Source organism: Vulpes lagopus, chromosome 10 (assembly GCF_018345385.1).
Source record: "Vulpes lagopus strain Blue_001 chromosome 10, ASM1834538v1, whole genome shotgun sequence".
Lineage (NCBI taxonomy): Eukaryota > Metazoa > Chordata > Mammalia > Carnivora > Canidae > Vulpes > Vulpes lagopus.
The window spans coordinates 65,779,629-65,792,238 of record NC_054833.1 but is presented as its reverse complement, the minus strand read 5'-3'; positions in this window follow the sequence as shown (position 1 = coordinate 65,792,238).

Below are 12,610 nucleotides of genomic sequence, written 5' to 3'. Positions count from 1 at the left end.
AGGGAGAAACAGGCTCCCCACTGAGCAAGGAGCCTGATGTGGGACTCGATCCCATGACCCTGGATCACCACCTAAGCCAAAGGCAGATGCTCAACCACTGAGCCATCCAGGTGCCCCCCCTGTAAAAATCTAATACATACGTTCTGCTGCTCTGGCTGAACCCTGACTGATACAGGTAACCCTCCTAATATAATGGACAAAATGGAATTTTAAACAATCAGGAGGGAATAAATAAGCATAGTACCCACTTATAAAAAAAGAAATTGACAAAGACTATATACATCCTCCATAACTATGTATCCCTAATAATAAGGCCTCAAGAAATACTGAGCAATAACTGATAACTGCAGGGAGTAAAACAGAAATTAACTACTGAAGCTGGAAACTTTAATACACCCTCTAGAGTGCACTGTGCTGAGCTGCTGGGATCCCTGTCAGGGCTGGGCACCTGTTCCCTCATGCTTGTGTTTGCCTGCTGACAGCTCCTGTCTAACTACTTCCTTGGGAATTGTCCTGGCTGAAGGGAGCTGCATCTCACAGATTTCTTCTCCTCCCCAGAGCTGTCCATATCCAGTGGTGTCACTGCAGGGATTCAAAGACCTAAGACCCCTTGCTTCAACTTGCAACTTTTCTCAAGGGATGTCCTGGCTTGAATTCCCCGTACGATCCGATGAGGTCTCTGTTGCAATTGTACAGCATTTCAACTTTTTCCTGGGGCCCAATCCTCCTTACTTACATCATTCCTTTACTGGTACTTTTCTAGAGAACATTACCTCACAATACCCCTATAGAACCCTGAGACTGAAGATGGGACATTTGGATTGATTCAGGCAAACACCTTGAAATACTAATCCCTCTGAGTTCTCTGGGCCTGCAAAAGTGGCCCATTCTGTCCAGTTCTGCTTGAAGATGATGCACACAGAGGCTTCTCCTTTGCAATAAATCCCGAGCTCCTCTGAGGATTCATTCTTTCCTTCCCTCCTGACCATTAGATCCATTAATAGGGTCAAGTCACCACAAAACCCAACAGGAGAAATGCTGGTTCTGATAAGGTAGGATAACAAATATTTCCTGAATTTGCTGCAGGCCTTTGCCAACCTGTCTCTGCAGGAACAGGAGAGTGTATGGGTCTGGATCCTGAGGATGCTGTCGCAAAGAGAACAGAACATATAGTGAGTACTGGAGAATTTCTTGAAAAGGAACACACACATATATGGTCAACTAATTTTCAACAAAACAGCCAAGAATGTACAATGAGAACAGAAAAGTCTGTTTAATAAATGGTGTTGGGACAACTGGACAGCCACATGCAAAAGAATAAAAGTGGCCACTATCCTACACCATACATAAAAATTAACTCAAATGGATTAAAGACTTGAACATAAGACCTGAAACCACAAAACTCCTAGGAGAAAACATAGATAGTTAAGTTCTTTGATATTGGTCTTGACAATGATTTTTTTTTTGATCTAATACCAAAATAAAGGCAACAAAAGCAAAAACGAACAAGCAAAATGACATCAATCTAAGAAGCTTCTGCATCAGCAAAGGAAACCATAAGCCAAATGAAAAGTCAACATAGTGAATAGGAGATAAGGTTCCCCTTATATCTGATATAATGGGATATTATACTGGCAAATCATATATCTGATAAGGACCTGATATCCAAAATGTGCGAGGAATTAATACAACTCAATAGCAAAGAAACAAACAATCCAATTAAAATATGGGCAGAGGACCTGAAGAGACATTTTACCCCAAGATATCCAGATAGCCAACAGGCACATGAAAAGAGACTCAACATCACTAATCATCAGGGAAATGGAAATCAAACCCACAATGAGATTATTATGTCACACCTGTTAGAAGGACTATTATCAAAAAGACAAGAAATAAGCATTGGTAAGGATGTGGAGAAGAGAACCCTTGTGCCTTGCTGGTGGAAATATGAACTCGTGCAGTCACTATGGAAAACAGAATGGAGGTTCCTCAAAAACTTAAAAGCAGAGCTATGACATGATCCAGCAATTCCACTTCTGTATTTACCCAACATAAATGAAACCACTAACTCAAAAAGATATATATACCCCCAGATTCATTGCAGCGTTAATTACAATCACCAAGACACAGGAACAACCTAAGTGTCCAATGAATAGAGAAGTTGCAGTATATAGGTATACATGTGTATATATGTTATAAACATAGAAAACAGTGGAATATTTTTCAGGCATTAGAATGAAAAACCAAAAGAGTGAAATCTTGCCATTTGTGACAAGATGAATGGATCCTGAGGGCATTATGTTAAGCAAAGTAAGTCAAACAAGGAAAGACAAATACTATATAATTTCACTTACATTTGGCATCTAAAAAGCAAAAACAAAAATCTGAACTCATAGATACAGAGAACAGATTGGTGGTGGCCAGGGGTAGTGGGTGGAGGTGGGGATGGGCAACATGGGTGAAGGTGGTCAAAAGGCACAAGCTTCCAGTTATAAAATAAACAAGTCCTGGAGATGTGAGTACAGCATGGTGGCTGTGACTAACTATACTGTGTTGTATAACTATACTGTGTTGTATATTTGAAAGCTGCTAAGAGGGGGGGGGCCTGAGTGGCTCAGCTGGTTTTGGTTTTGGCTCAGGTCATGATCTCAGGGTCTGAGATCCAGCACCATGTTGGGCGTGCTCAGTAAAGAGTCTCCTTGAGATCCTCTCTCCTTCTGCCCCTCCCAGCCCCTGTGCATGCTCTCTTTATAAATTTTTTTTCTCTCTAAATTTTAAAATAATATATTAGTTTCAGGTGTACAACATAATGATTTGATATTTGTATTTCACAAAAACTAGATAGTACGTCTAGTTAACATTCATCACCACAAAATTACAACCTTTTCCTTGTGATGAGAAATTTTAAGATCTATTCTCTTAGCATCTTTTTTACCTTTTTTTTTTTTTTTTAAGATTTACTTATTTATTTTAGAGAAACAGCAAGAGCACACTTGCAGGGGCTGGCAGGGGCAGAGGGAGAGAGAATCTCAAGCGGGCTATATCAATGAAAAGAAATGCTGCTTTGTTATTAAAAGACTGAGAAAAGGAGCACACTCTTGTGGTACAGGATTTATTTATTTATTTTTTAATTTTTAAAATTTATTTATGATAATCACACAGAGAGAGAGAGAGAGATTGGATGGAGGTGCGGTGGAAACGGGGTGCAGCCTTAGCCCAACTCCCAGGAGGGAAGCTCGAGACCAGGGAGGTGAGGCTACCTGGGCACAAAGTATTTTCCCTCTGAGGTCTGCGCAGTAATGAGACTGATTCCATCCATGCATTTTCTTCCATGCTCTAGGCCGAGGGCACTGGTCCCATTTGTAGATGAGGAAAGGAACACTCAGAGAAATAATGTGACTTAGCCAAGCGCTCCAGGGGTTGGGGGAGAGCCCGACCTTGAACCCTGCAGTACTACTTCCAAGCATAGCCCTGTTCTGTTTTTGGTTACCCATACTATACAAACATGATGGCCTTGGAATCTTCACACCTAGTTATCATGTCTTCAGTTGGAAGGGGAGGTAAATTAGTAGCACTCATGAAAAGAGGGGTCAGAGGAGATGCTAGAATACTTGGAGAGCAATTTAAAAAAAAAAAAAAATCCAGGGCAGCCCGGGTGGCTCAGCGGTTTAGCGCCGCCTTCAGCCCAGGGCGTGATCCTGGAGACCCGGGATGGAGTCCCACGTTGGGCTCCCGGCGTGGAGCCTGCTTCTCCTTGTACCTGTCTCTGCTTCTCTCTGTCTCTCATGAATAAATAAATAAAATCTTAAAAAAAATCCAGGGGGCTCTGGAAAATGATGTAATGATGAAAAATGGAAATATTCCAACTCAAAAGTCGGTTCAAGTGATGCTTTTCCAGTCCTGCTCTCTTTTAAAACTGTCTTTTAATATATTAGGTTATGAGCATTACCCTGGATGCAGTGGGAAGGCTTCAGCTTGACTGGCTCAGGTGGTGGCATTTGTGCCTCTGCCAAGTTCTCACTAATGGTTTTCCTTATTCTGACATCAACCCTGCAATGTGGGTGGAATGCTCCCCATTTTATACAGGAGGCCCAGAGAGGTTGAGGACTTTCCTATGGCCACACAGCAGCAGTGGCAAGGCCACCAACCAGTCTGGGGGTGTCTGGAGCCATGATCTCTTGCCAGCTGTGTACAGCCGTAGGAGGGGGTCTGTGTTCCTGGGTAACCAGGATCCAGGGGCTAACAGACAGCCTGAAATAGGAAAGGGAGAAGAGTTAAGATATCCTTACTGCTCTCAGCAATTGTCTGTGGAGTGACCCCAACAGTCACGGTGTTGAAATTTGTTTTTCTAGGAAATGCTGCATTATGCTGATTTATGAAGACTAAGTTCTAAAGTCAGCTCAAATAGCAACACTTCTGTTTTTGTTTTTGTTTTTTTAAGATTTTATTTATTTATTCATGAGAGACACAGGCAGAGGGAGAAGTAGGCTCCCCGTGGAGAGCACAGTACAGGACTCCATCCTGGGATCCCAGGATTACACCCTGAGCCAAAGGCAAACATCAACCACTGAGCCATCCAGGTGTCCCTAGCAACACTTCCTTTACAGAAAATCCCTCAAAGTGCTCACAGCTGTGGAGAAAGTACTGGCTGCTGGGAGTTCAGGCTCCTTGGGGGCTCAGGAAGTCCCCCCCCCCACTACTCAGGGGAGGACACCCAGGGGTCTGAATTGGCTTTGCCCTATAAAATTATCTTTCTTCATCTTGTTTTTTGCCTGAGAATAATTATTTGATTTATCTTTTATATAAACACATCTTATGTCAAAATGTTCATGAAAGTGCCTGCTATGTATGATCAGCAGATCTGGTGTGAATTTTTAAAAGCCAGATTTATCGAGGTACCCTTGCCACACAGTGAGCCTCATATACAGGCCTCTCTCTGTCTCTGTGTCTCTCATGAATAAGTAAATAAAATCTTTTGTAAATAAAAGTACATACAGGGGTAAAGGTGGGGATGGCGGCAGGAGGGAAGTGGGTGTGGCTATGAAAGACGTGTGGGGCACCATTTATTCATGAGAGACACAGAGAAAGAGGCAGAGACACAGGCAGAGGGAGAAGCAGGCTCCAGGCAGGGGCCCAAAGTGGGACTGGATTCCAGGTCTCCAGGATCAGGCCCTGGGCTGAAGGCGGCGCTAAACCGCTGAGCCACCCGGGCTGCCCTAATAAAATCTTTTTTTTTTTTTAATTTTATTTATTTATTCATAGAGACAGAGAGAGAGAGAGAGAGAGAGACGCGCAGAGACACAGGCAGAGGGAGAACAGGCTCCATGCAGAGAACCCGATGTGGGACTCGATCCAGGGTCCCCAGGATCACGCCCTGGGCTGCAGGCGGCGCCAGACCGCTGCGCCACCAGGGCTGCCCCCTAATAAAATCTTAAAAAAAAAAAAAAATCAACAAAATTGACAAACTTTACGTTGACAGCCCAAAGGAAAAAAGAGGAAAGACACCAAGTAGCAAAATTGGAAGTGGAGACCTTGTCATCCACTTCACAAAAAGATAAGGGATTATAAGAAGAAGGTGAACAATGCGCACCTACAAAGAAGGTAATCTAGAGGAAATGGAAAATCCGCTTCCAGTGGTTCAGCAGACGGCCAGTAGGGGGCACACGTGAGCGGTATAAACTCCGTGCGCTGCTCCCCAGTGACCACAAGAGGGCGCGCGAACCTGCCGTCCTGATCCGCGTAGCGCGCCTGCGCGTTCGGCCGGGGACTTGGCGTGGGGATTGGGTGGCGGGAAGGAAAGCGCTGGGTGACCCCGGGGGGGGGGGTTGTCCACAGCGTCTCCAGGGACGTTTTTCTTAAATAGCTTAGGCAGAAGCTTTCACTTTCTGGAGTGCCTCCGTGTGTTCTGTTGTTGACCTCCCCGTGTAATGCTTGACCAGTATTGCTTTCCCATAGCAGCCGCTCACCGAGCCCTTTGAAGTGAGCGAGTGTTTGCAAAATGCGGAGGGGGGGGGGCGGGGGCCGCGTGCGTGCCCTGCGGTCCCAGGTGGGGCCCAGCCAGAGGGGGGCCGAGCCCTCGCAGGACATGGGTCGCTGCGGCGGTTGGAAACGGATGGAAACATTGCAAAGATTTGGGGGGTGGGGAAGTGGTGTTAAAAAAAATCACATTATTTTAAGTTCAGCTTATAGCAAAAGAAATTGGATTATAAATGGACTCTCCTGGCTTTAATGGAAGCAAAGTCATCAACGCATACTTTAAAAGTATGCTTCTGGGTTGCTCAGTGGTTGAGCATCTGCCTTTGGCACAGGTGGTGATCCCGGGGTCCTGGTATCGAGTCCTGCATCAGGGAGCCTGCTTCTCCCTCTGCCTATGTCTCTGCCTCTCTCTCTCGCTCTCTCTGTGTCCCTCGTGAATAAATAAAATCTTTAAAAAAATGCATCTTACCTGATCTCGTTTTCACTTGAGATAATTGACATGTTTGATGATTGCTCATGACCCAGTAGCAAGTCTTACTTTACTCTTGTTCATTAACGTCAGCTTTCTCTCTTGCAGGGCCCCATTGCCATAGGGTGGTGGCTGGAAATTACATTATTAAGTCTATTTCCTAATGTGAAAAAGAAGTCAGTGACGTTTGTCAACTGGTTTTTGGAGATTGAAATATTATCTCTTATATTTGAATACCAACGATTGCACTGTTTGAGGAACTGACATTTAAATTGAGGGGGAAGGCTTATGTCTATGGGGTGGGAGTACTGTGTGGGTGTCCTTGTGGAAATGAATGGTTGATAACAGGGCTTTGTGTAGAGGTAACAGCAGTGCTGGATTGTATTTGTGTAGTTTGAGGGGTTGGGCAAGCATTAATTTACTGGACATCTTGGGCAGCTATTGAGATTGGAGATGAGGAGAAGTAACTCTGATTTGCCAAGAAAGTTGAGGTTTTGGTGTGAGATACATTTCACTTTAACTTCTTGTAACACGTGTGAGTAGAGATACTACTGCTGGAATGCAATATAGATGTGAGTTTTTATTTTTTAAATTTTAAAATTTTTTAATTTTTTTAAAAAGATTTTATTTATTCATGAGAAGGACACAGAGAGAGGCAGAGGGAGAAGTAAGGGAGCCTGATGCAGGACTTGATCCCAGGATCCCGGGATCATGACCTGAACCAAAGGCAGACACTCAGACCCTGAGCCACCCAGGTGTTCCGAGTTGTAGAGGTTTCTTACATATTTTGGATATAAATCTCTTATCAGAGAAATGGTTCGCAAATTTTTCTCCATTCAGTAGGTTGCTTTGTCACTTTTGCGATGGTTTCCTTTGCTGTGCACATGTTTTTTAGTTTGATGTAGTCCCACTTGCCTATTCACGATATTCCAGATATGGAAACAACCCAAATGTCCATTAACGGATGAATGGATAAAGAACATGTAATAGATACACACAAGGGAATATCATTCAGTCTTGAAAAAGAAGGAATTCCGTTGTGACAACATGGATGAATTTTGAAAATATTATACTAAGCAAAATAAGCCAGTCTCAGGAAGACAAATACTGTATGGGTTCCCTCATACGAAGTATCTAAAGTACTTTAGAGTATATGTAATTCTGTGAATATGTATGGAAGGCAGATGCCAGGTCAGGAGAGAAGGATTTGACTAGAAGCCCAAACCCAGATGGAAACTCCCCACACAAAAGAATGAATCTGAACCATTATCTTACACCATATACAACAATCAACACAACATGGATTAGACTTTAATATAAGACCGAAAACCGGGCAGCCTGGTGGCTCAGTGGTTTAGCACCTGCCTTCCGCCCAGGGCATGATCCCGGAGACCTGGGATCGAGTCCCACATCGGGCTCCCTGCAGGGAGCCTGCTTCTCCCTCTGCCTGTGTCTCTGCTTCTCTCTCTCTCTCTCTGTTCTCTTTCATGAATAAATAAGTAAAATCTTTAAAAAAAAAAAAAAAGACCAAAAACCATAAGGGGCACTTGGGTGGCTCTGTCAGCAAAGTGTCTGCCTTCAGCTCAGGTCATGATCTCAGGGTCCTGGGATCAAGCCCACATTGGGCTCCCTGCTCAGTGGGAGTCTGCTTCTACCTCTCTCACCCTCTGTGATCTCCTCCCCCCTCAATAAATAAATAAAATCTAAAAAAAAGAAAAAAAAAGACCAGAAACCATGAAACTCCTAGAAGAAAACATAGGGGGTAACCTTCTTGATACTGGTCTTGGTGATGATTTTTTGGATTTACACCAAAAGTAAAAGCAATAAAAGCAAAAACAAACAAGCAGGACTACATTAAGCCAAAAAGCTTCTGCCCAGCAAAGGAAACCACAAACCAAATGAAGAGGTGATCTACAGAACGAGAGAAAATATTTGCAAACCATATATCCAATAAGGGGTTAATACTCCAAATATACAAGGAACTCATACAATTCAATTACAGAAAAACAAATGACTCAAAAAATGGGAAAGACATCTTTTCATGTGTCTGTTGACCATCTGTATGTCTTCTTTGGAAAAATGTCTTTTCAGATCCTCTGCCCATTTTTAATCAGATTATTATTGGGGGAGGTGGGTGCTGAGTTGTGTAAGTTCTTTACATATTTTGGATCTTAACCCCTTATTGGATGTATCACTTGCAAATATCTTCTCCCATTCAGCAGCTGCCTTTTTGTTTTCTTGAAGGTTTCCTTTGCTGTGTAAAACCTTTTACTTTGATGTAGCCCCAATAGTTGATTTTTTAAAAAAGATTTTATGTATTCATGAGAGACAGAGGGAGAGAGAGAGATAGCCAGAGACACAGGCAGAGGGAGAAGCAGGCTCCATGCAGGGAGCCTGATGCAGGACTTGATCCTGGGACTCTGGGACCATGCCCCAGGCCGAAGGCAGGCCCTAAACTGCTGAGCCACCCAGGGACCCGCCCCATAGTTGATTTTTGCTTTCGTTTCCTTTGCTTTAGGACATATAGCTAGAAAAATGTTGTTATGGCCTCTGTCAGAGAAATTACTGCCTGTCAATCACTGTGTCATACACCTAAAACTAAGATAACATTGTGTGCCAACTATACTAAAAATAAAATAGGAAAAGGATCTGAACAGACATTTTTTTCAAAGAAGACATGCAAATGGCCAACAGGGTCATGAAAAGATGCTCAGAGTCATCAGGGAAACGCAAATCAAAACCACAATGAGCTATCCACTTTATACCCATTAGGATGTCCATTACCAAAAAGACAAAGGACAGCAAATGCTGGTGGCAGTGTAGTGAAAAGAGAAAGTAAATCAGTTCAGCCACTCCGGAAAACAGTATAGACGTCCCTCAAAAAGTTAAAAATAGAAATACCATAAGATCCAGCAATCTCACTTCTAAGTATGTATCCAAAGGAAAGAAAATTACCATATCGATGAGCTATCTGCATTTGCATGTTCATTACAGCATGATTTGGAAAAACCAGGGTGTGGAGACAGCCATGCGTCCACACATGCATGAATGGACAAAGAAAATGTGGTACATATGCATCGATGGAATGTTATTCAGCCTTTAAAAACAAGGGAATCCTGCCATTTGCAACAACATGAATGAAACTTGAGGGCATTAGTGAAATTAGCCAGACTGAGAAACCACTGCATGGTGTCACTTATACCTAGGATATTTACAAACTCACAACTGAACTCATAGAAACCCAGAATAGAATGGTGGTTGCTGGGGCTGAGGGGTGAGGAAATAGGGGAATGCTGGTAAGATGATCCACATTTGGAGTTATGAGATGGATATGGTCTGCAGGACATGGTGACTGTAGTTGATGATACCGTATTGTATGATTGAAATTTGCTAAGAGTGTAAAACCCACGTGTTCTTATACACACAGTAAAGAGGTGAGGTTGATGGACTGATACGGGGCTCCATCCCAGGACCCTGGGATCCTGACCTGTGCTGAAGGCAGATGCTTAACCAACTGAGCCACCCAGGCGCCATTGATGGACTTCTTAATTAATTAATTAATTAATTAATTAATTTTCATTGATGGACTTCTTAGCCATATATTTGACTTTGACAAAATAGTTTCATATATCCCACTATCCATATTGTAATTTTATCAAATGACTTCAGGTATCTTTCTTCCTCCTCTCTATGGTATAAGACCTAGCCTACTTTTAATCACTAAGTGTCTTTTGTTTTCTTTAGTCTGGGGCATTTCCATAGCTCTTTGGTGTCAATTTTGGCATGCACATATTTCAATAATACACACCCTTCTCCCCACTTTTAAAAAGAAGATTGCAGGATTTAGATTTCTCTCAGGTCACTCATAATTTGATTCAGTTTATTCATTTTTAGTAGAAAGACTACATGAGGGATCCTGTGCCTTTGTCAAGGTTTGACAATTGGAGGTGAAGGGGGGCAGAAAAATATGCTGCTTTGGCATATTTTGAGCTAAAGACACCTAAAAAACATCAGGTTTTTGTCTTCCTGGAAATGGATGATAAAACCCATGTGAAAAATATCCTCCTTATACCAAGAGGAAAGAAACATTTTGATCACCAGAGACTGGGAGTCAAGGCTGCAAGAATTCTGTGTCAACAGACCTTGTTATAATTCTTGTCTTTCTTTGGTATCCCCATATATTTTAGCTACTTTTCCACAATTGCTTGTCATTGTTCAACCTGGTTAAGCAGCATTTAGGTTTTGCCACTTCTTTGGTCTTAATTCCCTTATGAGAGCTTTGGCACCATGTGAAATTTACATTATGTGGGATCCCTGGGTGGCGCAGTGGTTTGGAGCCTGCCTTTGGCCCAGGGCGCGATCCTGGAGACCTGGGATCGAATCCCACATTGGGCTCCTGGTGCATGGAGCCTGCTTCTCCCTCTGCCTGTGTCTCTGCCTCTCTCTCTCTCTGTGACTATCATAAATAAATAAAAAGTTTTAAAAAAAGAAATTTACATTACGAGAATCTGTGGGGGTTTTCCTCCTGCTAATTTGTCTCGTGTAAATTTAATTCTCAGGCTCAGCCAAAGAACCTAAGAGGGTAGAGGTAAAGTTTTGCTTCCCCTGCAGAGGCCCACAATGTCTGCCTGTTCCTTATGGTCGTTGATAAAAAGAAAAAAAAATCATTGGTAATAATTTTGATTACCCAGTGAAGGTTTTATCCCACACCTATAAGATATAATGTCTTTTTTACCCTCAATTAATAGAACTGTGTGAGGGAGATACTTCAAAACAATACAAACATCAACATTCCTCAGTATAATTTCCCCCAGTTCCCTAATGTTTAACATTCATGGATGGATTCTAGCATGACCCATGTTTACTGTGATGATGGCAAATGATAATTTTCCAACACTAGCAATCTCCTCACCTTTAAAAGTTGGCCCTTGGTATTGTCCTTTATTTTATTTTTTTTTAAAGATTATTTATTTATTTATTTATTCACAGAGACAGAGAGAGAGGCGCAGAGACACAGGCAGAGGGAGAAGCAGGCTCCATGCAGGGAGCCTGATGTGGGACTCGATCCTGGGACTGCAGGATCACGCCCTGAGCTGAAGGTGGCACTAAACCGCTGAGCCACCTGGGCTCAGTATTTTTTTTAAAGATTTTGTTTATTTATTTGGTAGAGAGAAAGAGGGAGAGAGCACAAACAGGGGGGAGTGGCAGGCAGAGGGAGAGGGAGAAGCAGACTCCAGCTGTGTGGGGAGCCTGATGGGAGACTTGACCCCAGAACCCTGGGACCATGACCTGAGCTGAAGGCAGATGCTTAACCAACTGAGCCAACCAGGCACCCCTCATTAGTTTTAGTTTTATGTTCAAATTGTTCTAGCTGAGGCTACTTCATGTCCCTTTAGGCTGGCTGGCTTCCTTGCCTTAATAATTTTTTTTCTTTTTCTCTAAAGAAAACATTTAGAAATAGAACAATTCGAAACAGAAAACAGGGCTCTCTATTACCCACTGTGATCTAGTTCTGAAATTAGCCACACTGTGTTACTGAGTTGCATCCCCCTAAATTCACAGTTGAAACCCTAACCCCAGTGAGACGATATTTAAGGAGGTAATGAGGTCCTAAGGGTGTCCTTGAGATGTCCTTGTAAGAAGAGGAACAGACACTAGATCTTTCTCGCACAGAGGAAAGGCCATGTGAGGACACAAGAGGAAAGCAGTTGTCAGAAAGCCAGGAAGACAGTCTACACCAGAAGACTTGAGCCTGCTGGCACCTTGAGCTAACTAAGAGCCTTGACTTATTAGTGAGGACTATTGCAGACCACCATCTGGTCATTAGGTGTGCTCATTGCCACTGGGTTGTGTTTGTGTGTCTTCCTCTACAGTGGGCAGAGCTAGGAAATATATACACATGCATGTACAGACACATGTATACAAATATGCAAGCATATATGCATATACCTATTTGTGTAGATGATGTGCATAGATGTACACATGCATCTGCACACTGTACATTTTTTAGATCTGCACAGATGTACATGAATACATATGTCTGTATACCTCGTTAACATAAGAGTCATACAAATGCTTTTTAAAAAATATTTACTTGAGAGAGAGTGAGTGAGCATGAGAGAGCCCAATGTGGAGCTCCATCCCAGGATCCTGAGATTATGATCT